Raw genomic sequence first — 12,421 nt, forward strand, 5'->3', positions numbered from 1 at the left:
GCAGTCCACTGATGCTTATTGAGAGCCTCCCAGGTGCCAGGTGCTCTGTAAAGGGCTGGAGATATAATGGCAGACAAAATAGACATGGGTTCTGCTCTCATGGAGCTTTCGATCTAGTGAGGAAACAAGCATGAGAGAAATAATTCCACAAATAAGGCCGGGCGCGGTGGCTCACGCCTGTAATCCTAGCACTCTGGGAGGCCGAGGCGGGAGGATCGCTCAAGGTCAGGAGTTTGACACCAGCCTGAGAAAGAGCGAGACCCCCGTCTCTACTATAAATAGAAAGAAATTAATTGACCAGCTAAAAGTATATATATATATAAAAACAAATTAGCCAAGCATGGTGGCGCGTGCCTGTGGTTCCAGCTACTCAGGAGGCTGAGGCAGTAGGATCACTTAAGCCCAGGAGTTTGAGGTTACTGCGAGCTAGGCTGATGCCATGGCACTCTAACCCGAACAACAGAGTGAGACTCTGACTCAAAAAAAAAAAAAAAAAGAAAGAAAGAATTCCACAAATAAATTTCGAATTACAGAAATTACACATTGTGATATGTGTTTGAATTAAAAGTATAGGATGTCGTAGAAGAATATGGAAGGGTCTTCATTTAGGTTAGAGAACTCTAGAAGGCCTGGAAGACTTTTAGGCTGAGATCTGAAGAATGAGTAGAAATTGATCAGGCAAAGAGCTGGAGGGGAGTGTTACAGCAGCAGGAACAGCTTATCTTTTACTAGAGGTAAGAAAGAGGTTGGCACTTCAGACTCAGGAGGGTTATCATGGCCAAAAGAGGCCAAACCATGAGGATAATGCCTTAGAAAAGATCAGGGGCAGAGAGTCATAGGGGCCAGATCATGCAATGCCTTAGAGGGCATGTGTGGTAGGCAGGATTCTAAGAGGACCTCCAAGGTTCCTGTCTTCTGTGTACACACCCTGCATGGTCCCTTCCCCTTAAGTGTAGGCAGGACCTGTGAATATGATGCGTTATCATTCCTGTGATTAGGTTACGTTATGTGGCAAATGTGGAAGCATTTTGCAGATGTAATTAAGGTGCCTAACCAGTCAACTTTAAGTTGATCAAAAGGGATATGATCTTCTTCGGTGGGCATGACTATAATGTCAGGTTATATGAGTGAGCCTTTTAATATTAATATTAATGGAAGTTACAGTTACAAAAGGACAAATACTGTTTATTCCACTTCTATGAGGTTCCTAGAGTAGTTAAAATCTTAGAGACAGACAGTAGAATGGTGGTTGCCAGTGGCTGGTGGAAGGTGATGGGAAGTTATTACTCAGTGGATACAGAGTTTCAGTTTGCAAAGAAGAAAAGAGTTCTGGAGATGGATGGCAGTGATGGTTGCCACAATGTGGATGTACTTAATGCTACTGAACTGTATACTTAAAAATGGTTAAGATGGTCAATGTTATGTGTATTTTGTCACAATTTTTTAAAGAGAGAGTATAGATGTGAGAGACAGGGAAGCAGCAGAAATGTTCTCTTCTTGGCCCTGAGGGAGTACGCCGCCATATTGTGGAGAGGATCATGTGTCAGGCAGCCTTTTGGTCTGAAGGTCAGACCTATAGCTCCAAGGGACCTGCCAAAACCCAGCAAGCCCCAGATAAGATCAGGCCCTAGTCAACACTTTGATTGCAACCTTGTGCAACCGTGAGCAGAAGACCCAGTTTATCTGTGCTCAGACTCTTGATCCACAGAAACTATAAGATTATACATGTGTGTTCTTGTAAGTCTTTAAGTTTGTGGTGGTTTGCTATACAGCAATAGGAAACTAATACACCATGCTATGGATTTAAGATCTTCTAATTAAATTAGGATTAATTTAACCAAAGAGGTTAAAACATTGATGAAAGAAATTGGAAAGATATTCAGTGTTCATTGATTGAAAGAATAAATATTGTTAAAATGTCCATATACCCAAAGCAATCTATAGATTCAACACAATCTCTATCAAAATACCAATGATGATATTCACAGAAAGAGAAAAAACAATCCAAAATTTGTGTGAAACCATAAAAGACCCTGAATAGCCAAAGCAATCTTGAGAAAAAGAACAAAGCTGGAGGCATCACACTCCCTGATTTCAAAATATACTGCAAAGTTATAGTAACCAAAACAGCATGGTATTGGCATAAAGACAGACACTCAGACCAATGGAACAGAATAAAGAGCACAGAAATAAATCCATGCATTTACAGCCAACTGATTTTTGACAAAGGCACCAAGAACACAATGGGAAAATGACAATCTCTTCAATAAATGGTGTTGGAAAAACTGGATGTCCCCATGCAGAAGAATGAAATTAGACCCTTATCTTACACAATATACACAAATCAACTCAAAATGAATTAAAGACTTAAATGTAAGACTTGAAACAATGAAACTACTGAAAAAAAAATATAGCAGAAAACCTCCTTGACATTGATCTGGGCAACGACTTTTTGGATATGCGTTTTTGGAAAGGCAATAAAAGCAAAAATAGACAAATGGGATTATATCAAACTAAAACCCTTCTATATAGCAAAGGAAACAATCAACAGAGTAAAGAGACAATCTACAGAATGAAAGAAAATATTTGCAAACTATACATCTGATAAGGAGATAATATTCAAAATACATAAGACACTCAAACAACTCAATAGCAAGAAAACAGATAGTCAAATTAAAAAATAGGCAAAGGACCTGAATAGACATTTTTCAAAAGAAGCCATAAAAATGGCCAACAGGTATATTAAAAAATGCTCAACATCACTAATCATCAGGAAAATGCAATTTAAAACCACAATGAGATATCACCTTATACCTATTAGAATGGGTATTATCAAAAAGACAAAAGATATTTATTTATTTATTTTTTTGAGACAGAGTCTCACTTTGTTGCCCAGGCTAGAGTGAGTGCCATGGCGTCAGCCTAGCTCACAGCAACCTCAAACTCCTGGCTCAAGCAATCCTCCTGCCTCAGCCTCCCAAGTAGCTGGGACTACAGGCATGCGCCACCATGCCCGGCTAATTTTTTGTATATATATTAGTTGGCCAATTAATTTCTTTCTGTTTATAGTAGAGATGGGGTCTCGCTCTTGCTCAGGCTGGTTTTGAACTCCTGACCTCGAGCAATCCACCCGCCTCGGCCTCCCAGAGAGCTAGGATTACAGGCGTGAGCCACCGCGCCCGGCCTAAAAAGACAAAAGATATTAAATGTTGGCAAGGATGTGGAGAAAAGGAAACCCTTGCAAACTGTTAGTAGGAATGTAAATTAGTACAGCTATTATGGAAAACAGTATGGAGGTTCCTCGAAAAATTAAACAAAGAACTATCATATGATCCAGCAATCCTACTTCTGGGCATATATCCAAAGAAAATGAAATCAATATGTCAAAAAGATATCTGAGTCTCATGTTTATTGCGGCATTATTCATAATAGCCAAGATATGGAATCAACTTGTGTTTGTCAATGGATAAATAGATAAAGAAAATTTGGCATATATACTCAGTGGAATATTACTGAGCCATAAAAAGAATGAAATCCTGCCATTTGTAACAACATGAATGAATTTGGAGGACATTATGTTAAGTGAAATAAGCCAGGCATGGAAAGACAAATACTGCATGATCTCGCTCATATCTGGGATCTACAAAAGTTTATCTCATAGAAGCAGAGAGTAGAATGGTGGTTGCCAGGAGCTGGGATTGTGATGGTAGGTGGTTGTGTTGGTGAAAAAACAAGGGGGGGTTTAGTCTAGGTTGGACAAAGATCCAATTATTGAGACAACAAGGATTGCCAAGGAACAAAATAATTTTTACTAAGTAATATGACAGATGTCTTGTCAGGAGAATGGGAGAAGCTGCCTCAAACCCATCTCTCCTACTAATGGACATCATGGGCTTTTAAATAGCAATCAGGGGCCACATGCCTTGAGGCAGGCCAAGGGGGACATTGAATCCTAGTTTCAGGAAGTCTGCCCTTCAGAATCTCAGCTCCTTTGTCTTGCAGAAAATCCATCATTTCTGGGAAACAACTCAAAATGTCAAGTAGGTAGTTAAGGGAGAGAATTATAAAAAACATATAGGGGTCCTTAAAATTTGTTCATGGAGCCAGTTACAGTTGGGGAGATGTTGGCCAAAGGATACAAAATTTTAGTTAGAAAGAAGAAATAAATTCAAGAGATCTATAATACAACATGGTGACTATGGTTAAGAATACATTGCATTCCGCTGGGCGTAGTGGCTCACGCCTATAATCCTAGCACTCTGGGAGGCCAATGTGGGAGGGTTGTTTGAGCTCAGGAGTTCGAGACCAGCCTGAGCAAGAGGGAGACCCCATTTTTACTAAAAAAAATAGAAAGAGGCCAGGCGCGGTGGCTCACGCCTGTAATCCTAGCACTCTGGGAGGCCGAGGCAGGCGGATTGCTCGAGGTCAGGAGTTCGAAACCAGCCTGAGCGGGAGCAAGACCCCACCTCTACTATAAATAGAAAGAAATTAATTGGCCAACTAATATATATAGAAAAAATTAGCTAGGCATGGTGGCGTATGCCTGTAGTCCCAGCTACTCGGGAGGCTGAGAGAGCAGGATTGCTTGAGCTCAGGAGTTTGAGGTTGCTGTGAGCCAGGCTGGAGCCACAGCACTCACTCTAGCCTGGGCAACAAGGCGAGACTCTGTCTCACAAAAAAAAGAAAGAAAGAAATAAAGAAAGAAAGAAAGAGAGAGAGAGAGAGAGAGAGAGAGAGAGAGAGAGAGAGAGAGAGAGAGAGAGAGAGAGAGAGAGAAAGAAAGAAAGAAAGAAAGAAAGAAAGAAAGAAAGAAAGAAAGAAAGAAAGAAAGAAAGAAAGAAAGAAAGAAAGAAAGAAAGAAAGAAAGAAATTAGCTGGACAACTAAAAATGTAGAAAGAATTAGCCAGGCATGGTGGCACATTCTTGTAGTCCGAGCTACTCAAGAGTCTGAGGCAGTAGGATTTACTTGAGCCCAGGAGTTTGAGGTTGCTGTGAGTGAGGCTGACACCACAGCACTCTAGCCTGGGCAACAGAGCCAGACTCTTGTCTCCAAAATAAAAAGAATACATTATGTTCTTGGAAAATGTTAAGGGCATGGATGTAAAGTGTTCTCACCACAAAATGATACTTTGTAAGATAATGTACATGTTAATTAGCCAAATTTAGTCATTCCACAATGTATATATACTTCAAAATATGTTGTATACAGTAAATACATACAATTTTTATTTGTCAATGTAAAAAAATAATACAATAAAAGAATAGGCATTCCCATAAAAGAAACTTCTCTGCTGTCCAAGGAGAATCCATGAAATATTTTAAGAGCAGGGTGCCAGAATCACATTTACACTTTACAAAGATCAAGGAGGGTGATCTCCACCTTACCTACTTCAAGGAAGCTGAGAGTGGAAGCAGGAAGACCAGTAGGGAGGCTACTGCAGTAGCAGAGGCAAGAGGTGAGAGTGGCTGGGACTATACTGGTGGCAAAGAATAGAGAGAAATGGACTGACCCAAAATATCCTTGGGAGGTAGGAGGTAGATCGAGAGGTTAGAGGTGAGTGAAGGGTCAGTGATGTCTTCTAGACTTTGGGCATGAGCAGCTGTGATGGGGAACCCTAGAAGGGAAAACTTGTCTATAGGCAATGTCTCTCTGGACATCTCTGTGCTAGTTAGGAATGCATTTAGCTGCAAGTAATAGAAAACCCAAATGACTGAGCTTAATGAAAAACATGTTTAATTATATCACATGACAAAGGCCTGGAGGTGGGAGTTCCAAGGTTGGTGCAGCGGTTTGTGGAAACAGAAGCTTATGAGCCACATGTCCTTTAACTCAGCTCTAGCTAGAAAAGTTTACTCCAAGTTCAAAGCTGCAAGCCTGAATCCACAGTCAGTGAAGGATCTTGACAGAATGGGAGTCTATTGACAGTGCTTTAGGAAGACAAGTCCTGACATGATCATTGTTAGATAAAGAAAAGTTAGCAAATATTTACATACTTATTGTTACATAATGAAAGTTAAAACTATACTTTTTTTGCTCCTATTTTCATCATAAAATTCAGTTTCTAAGTCTATCCACTGAGAAGAACAAACAGTTTTTCTGAAATAGTGAAAGTTCTATGTTCTAACAGTAATGATTATAAGGATCATTGAGACCAGAATATGTCTGTTGTAATACCTGCCAGGGTGAGTGTTGTAGAAAACTTTTGGTCATGTAAAGTTGCAAATTATATTTGACATAAGCATTTGATTTTGTCTCCCAGTTGAGGGGATAATTAACTTCCCTTGGCTTCCCCTGCAGATCTCCAGGCATCTGCCCTAGCTCCACACCTGCGCAGGCCGCTGCACAGCAGCTAGGGGAGGAGGAGGAGCGCCCTTCCCCTATAGATGTGAAAAAATGTACTTTCCCAGCAGCTACTGACAGGTCATTGATCAGGGTCTGGCCAGTCAAGAGCAAAGGGGCTGGGGTCCCCATGATCGGCTTGGCCAGCCGTGGGAGGGCATATTGCAGCCTGGGTGAAACCGGGGTTCCGTTACTAATGGAGGCAGGGTGGGCAGAAGGGCTGCCGAGTGGGTGCTGAGATTTCAGAAAGCTGCCTTTGCTGTCACCCCCTTGCAGGCTGCCTAGCCCTGGTCCCCCTCTGGGAGCCCACTGGAGAAGACTCATGATGGGCAGAAAATGGATATGAAAGCACTCAATTTTTACAATGCAATGAACATTAAACAACTTAGTTGGGGAGCAAGAAGCCTTGTAGAGTGAGCCACCTAGGATCCTTCTCACAGGACTGGCACTTGTCAAAGGGCAGGCTTGGAGCACAGATTGACCTGGCCGCCTCTCAGCACACCTCTGACGGCAGGGGCCACTCAGAAGGGCAATGCCCCCCCACCCCCGGCGCACAGGCATCTGGGCAGGGCCAAGCAAGCCCTCACCTTTGCCCCAGTGACATGAAGTCCTTAATGCCTGGGAAAGCACGACCTCCAGGAAGATGCTGAGGAAGTAGAGGGGCCAGTGCCCTCTGCGTGGGTCTCCTGGGAAGGCCTGGGGGAAGGGGCCTGGGAATGGTCACAGGCCTTTCCCAGCCTTCCTTTGTCCTTGGGAAACTTTCTGGAGGTCAGCCAGGTTGAGTGTCGGGCCCTGAGCTCCCAGCAGTGAGACGCTGCCCAAGAGTGAGCAGACGGCACCCCCGCGTGACCTGGTTGTAGGAAGCCCCCGCACCTTTGTCAAGGCTGTGAGCCACAGAGGCAGACTTACGAGGCTGTCTCTTCACTGTCCAGTCCAACAATCTACTTCTGCCCGGGTCTCCCTGCCCCTGGCCCCTGCGCCCACCCTCCGCTTCAAGCAAGGAAGGGGGGCACTGTCCAGAACACACCCACACATCTCTGTGCCTATTACCTGCCTTCCCACCTGGACAGGTAGCCTATCTTTGATCCCCCAGCCAGATGAGGTCACCTGCCTATGGTCCTCCCAACACATGGCCCACCCAGGATGGTCCTGCAGAGGACACCTGCTGCCAGGAGCACACCTCACAGGGCTAGGCAGGGCCTGGCTGAGAATTAGTGTCCGCTGGGGAGGCCATGGCACGGCCAGAACTGGGGCCAGGGTGGAATGTCCCTGCAGCAGTCCCTGCGGGGCTCAGCCACGTGGCACACCGACTGCAGGCAGAGGCAGCATGGCCAAGCACAGGAGTCGGGGGTACAGGCCCACAAACACGCTCAGACGCACGCCCACAATCACACGATTGTACAGCTAGTACGTCTTTTTTCCCCCATTTTTTAAATTGTAGTTAAAAATATACAACATAAAAATTACCATTTTAACCATTTTTAAGTGTACAGCTCAGTGGCATTAAGTGCATTCATGTTGTTGTGCGCTCATCACCATCATCCACCTCCAAAACACTTTTCCTTTTATAAAACTGTACCCATTGAACACTACCTCCCCATCCCCCCCATCCCCCTCCCCATCCCCCTGGCAGCGCCAGTCTACTTCCAGTCCGTATGATTTGGGCTAAGTACTTGAGTCTTGAATACCTTTCTCCCCATCCACAGCACCCCTCTCCCCGTCACACACATCCGTGCCCGCTCTCGATTTGCCTGTATCACAGCAGCGGTTAACGTGGGCCCCCTGTCTCCCGTCAGAAGGCAAATCTATCCCTCCCCTGCTCTAGCAGGATTGGAGGTCACAAAACCTATTTGCTTCTCATTCAAAGTGATGGCAGCCAGACAGGTGGGTGGCAGCGCTGGGGTCATGGGGTGCATGGGTGGTAGAGGCGGCAGGAAGGGCAAAGGCCCCGGATGCTCTAGTGGCAGCAAGAGCCACCTGTGATCCGGACAGAGCCTAGTCCGGGCATCTGTGCAAAGGCTCTAAGACAAAGGCAGCATCTCCAGCACCAGGTGAGGAAAGAGAAGGGTGAACACTTCACAGGAGACTTCAACCATCTCAGATCATTCAGCCCTACCTCACAGCCTGCTGTGAAGCTTAAATGAGAATATGGATGAAATGTGCTTTGAAGCCGTTACTCACCTGTTGATTCATCAAAAATGTGTTGAGGGCCTAGCACGTGTCAGGCATTGTGCCGGGGCCTAGAGAGAGGGGTGGCAAGGAGAACATATAAAGCAGTGCAAGAAAATTGACAGTGCATGAGCCACCACAATCTCTCCTTCCTAAGCCCATGGCAGACATCACTGATGAAGTGTAGCTCTCTTTATCATGGGCCTTAGGTAGGACTTCAGAATTCTTGACACAGTTCTCTAGGTAGCCACTCTTTATTGAGTGTCATGGACTAAATGTTTGTGTCCTTCCCCCAAATTCTTATGTTGAAGCCCTAATCTCCAGTGTGGCTATATTTGGAGATGGGGCCTCTAAGGAAGTGATTGATTAAGGTTAAATGAGGTTATAAAAGTGGGGCCCTGATCTGGTAAGATTAATGTCCTCATAAGAGACCCCAGAAAGCATGTGCCCTTTCTCTCTCTCTCTCTCTCTCTCTCTCTCTCTCTCTCTCTCTCTCTCTCTCTCTCTCTCTCTCTTTCTCTCTGTCTCTCTTCCTCGTTCTCTCTGTTCATGCCCCTGGGAATTCCCAGGCAAAGGCCCTGGGAATACACAGCAAGATGATAGCCGCCTGCAAGCCGAGGAAAGAGGACTCAGAATGAAACCTACCTTGTGGGCACCTTGATCTTGCACTTGCAGCCTCCAGAACGGTGAGAAGTAAATTTCTGTTGTTTACGCTGCCCAGTCTGTGGTATTTTGTTCAACCCAAGCAGCCTAAGACATGAAGTCAACATGAAGGCATGGACTTATAACAGGCACAGCTTGTATCAGAAACAGAAAGTAACATGGTGTGTCTAGAGCGTGTGGTGTTTCGAGAAGGGAGTCGCCCCAGAGATGGGATTGAAGAGTGAGGAAGCTTGTATAGCACATATGGCCATGTAGGCCCTGCCAGGGCCTTGGGATTTTCCCTAAAACCATTGAGGAATGATCTTCAGATTTGCATTTAGAAAGAGCTACCTGACTGTCATGGGCACGCTTGATCAGGAGAGGGGAGTGGAGGGTAGGGAGAAATCAGGAGGCGGCTGCTCCATTGATCACTGCTGGGATGATCTGGGCCATGGGACGGGAGAGGCCTGCTGACCGATTAGCTGCAGATAAAGAGGAGGAGGTGAGGTGACTCCCCAGTTTCTGGCCTGGGTCATGGGTTGGATGGATGATCCTCCCCTTGAAAGGGATGTGATCTTCTGTAGGGAGATCCACTTTTCAGCCTGGGCAGGCCCCGGGTTTCATGCAGAATGAAAGTACCTGAATCTAACTTCTGCCACATTCAACTAGTCAATGGCAGTGACAAGACAGCCCAGATTCAATGTGGGCGGGGACTATCCGAGGGTGTGAATTCAGGGAGTCCCGAGTCATTGTGACCACCTCTAAGTCCCAGACAAGAAGAAAGGAGAAGGACAAAGTCAAAAGCCAAGAGCACCTGTCACCTGAGCCTATCACCTTGAACACACTTTCCCTGATGCCCCATTCAGTGCCTTCCTCTGGCCCAGAGAGAGAAATGGGTCACATGACTACCCCTAGCTGCAAGGGAGTCTAAGAAACTGAATATTTTAACCTGAGCACGCTGACATCCCCAATAAAATCTGAATTCTCAGTAAGTAAAAAGGGAAGAATGGGTCTTGAGTTGGCAACTAGCAGAGCCAGCTACAGAGACCACGAAGGAATAGGGAGGAAATCACTACCACTGAGAGCTTTTGTGGGAGAGGAGCTATGCTCACGCCACCATATGAGAAAATGGAGAAACTGCCTGGCCCATTAGGTCTGGGGGTGGGGGGCGAGCATCTCTGACAAGCTCCCAGGGGATGCTGATGCTGGCAGTAGGAAGACCACACTCTGAGTGACCCTGAGCTGGGTTATACTGAGTTGTAACAAGCAAATCTCAACTCTCAGAGGCTTGAGTGACTGAGGTGTGTTTATTACTCATGCTGCATGTGCACTGTGAGTTGGCTGGGGCTTTGCTCCTGGAAGCCAGGCAGCCAGAACATCTCCCATCTGGAGCAATACTGGTGACCAGGACAGAAGGTAAAGAGTCAGGACAAAGCATCAAGTAGCTCTTAGAAGTCATTCGAGTCGAATGGCCATGCCCGACATCGGGCAGGAAGGGGAAGCCAGTATTGGTGAGTGATAGTGTACACTACGACAGCTTCACAAAAAAGGTGGGGTTTAAGCAGGGTGGGCTTTGAGGGATGAACAGGAGTTTACCCTGTATAGACAAAGGGAGAACATGCTAGGCTGAGGGACCACCATAAATAACTTCTGATTGAGCACCTGTTACGTGCCAGAGGCTGTCAGATCGTTTCCTATCTGGTCCTCATAAGAGCCCTGAGATGTTATTAATTCATTTTAATGGAGAGGAGGCTGAGGGTCTGAGATCAGCTGACCACTGCTCAAGGTTACAGGGCCAGAAAGTGAGGGCCTAGAAAATCAAACTCAGTGGCCGGGCTTTCTCTCCCCTGCCACAGTGGAGTCACAGAGGGTCGTGGCTGTGTAAGCTGTTTGCAGAATGGTCTGAATGCTGCTTTCTCTGGAAACAGTCCCAACATCCAGATTTTTGGGGGTACATGGGGAATCATTAAGGGATTGCAATATTTTTGTATTGCGGTAAAATACACGTAACATAAAAATTACCATTTGACCATTTTGAAGTGTACAATTCAGTGACATTAAGTACAGCTACATCATTGTGCAACTGTCACTACTATCCATTTCCAGAACTTTTTCATCTTGCAAAACTTAAACTCTTCACACAGTAAACACTAACTCCCCGTTCCCTCCTCCCTCCAGCCCCTGGCAACCACCATTCTACTTTCTGTCTCTATGAATTTGACTACTGTAAGTACCTCATATAAATGGAATCACACCATATTTGTCCTTTTGTGTCTGGCTTTTCCACTTAGCATAATGTCCCTAAGGTTCATCCATATTATGGCATGTGTCAGAATTTCATTTCTTTTTATGGCTGAATAACATTCCACTGGTTGTATATACCACATTTTGTTTATCCATTCATCTGTTGGGCACTTGGGTTGTTTCTGCCTTTTGGCTCTTGTCAATAATGCTGCTATGAATATGAATGTGCAAATACCTCTTCAAGTCCCTGCTTTGAATTGTTTTGCATATATACCCAGAAATGAGATGGCTGGTTCCAGAGGATGTATAAACATAAAGGACTTATTTGGGTCAGAGGTGCTCGTGTGCTTTGCTGGGGTCCAGGCAAATGCTGCACAGCAGCACTGCGGGAGGGTGCCAGGCCCTAGGATGTCCCACTCAGTCTCCTCTCACCTGGCTCTGGGGGCAGGAGGGTCTGCGGGAGCCCCACACCCCATCAGAGGTACAGAAAGTTTAACTGTTTCACAGGCGCAGACCTTGCCCCCAAAGAGCCAAAAAGTTCTCTTAACACCTGAGTCCTCCTCCTTTATCTGTAAAACAGAGGTGCTGGTGTTCCCCTGCCTGCCTCACAGATTGTTGGGAGGTTCAAAGGAATGCAGGAACATGAAGGCACAGGGGCAATGGTGATGCTTGTTCCACACCTGCTGCTGCTGTGGACCTGCCACATCTGGCCCTCCTGACCTGCCCTCTTGGTGGGTCAAACTGGGGCATTGGTGAGCTACGGTCACAGCTCTAGTCCATGAAGACTAAGGACCCCTGGGGATATTTTCACAAGCCCAGGAGAGTTCTGGGGCTGAAAAAGCTAAAAAGAGGACAGGCCAGAGCTAAGATGGCTTCCTTGTGACAGTTCTAGGGCAGTGGTTCTCAAACTGGAGCATGAGTGAGACTACCCCAGAGAGCTTCAAACACAGATAACAGGCTCTAGTCCACATTTTCTGTGTCTGGGGTGGTGGGGGTGCTGAGAATTTGCATTCTAACAAGTTCTT

At 45.6% G+C, this 12,421-nt stretch overlaps 1 long non-coding RNA gene across 1 annotated transcript in view; it reads right to left on the reverse strand.

Moving 5' to 3' along the window:
* Positions 1 to 9,342, reverse strand: part of LOC142869971 (uncharacterized) — a 57,193-nt gene extending 47,851 nt beyond the window's left edge. The window contains exons 1-2 of the long non-coding RNA XR_012918498.1: positions 9,156 to 9,342; positions 8,523 to 8,581 (exon numbers count right to left, since the gene is read on the reverse strand). This is a non-coding gene — a long non-coding RNA (uncharacterized LOC142869971). The remainder of the gene's footprint in view (positions 1 to 8,522; positions 8,582 to 9,155) is intronic.
* Positions 9,343 to 12,421: the final 3,079 nt, after the last annotated feature.

Source organism: Microcebus murinus, chromosome 3 (assembly GCF_040939455.1).
Source record: "Microcebus murinus isolate Inina chromosome 3, M.murinus_Inina_mat1.0, whole genome shotgun sequence".
NCBI lineage: Eukaryota > Metazoa > Chordata > Mammalia > Primates > Cheirogaleidae > Microcebus > Microcebus murinus.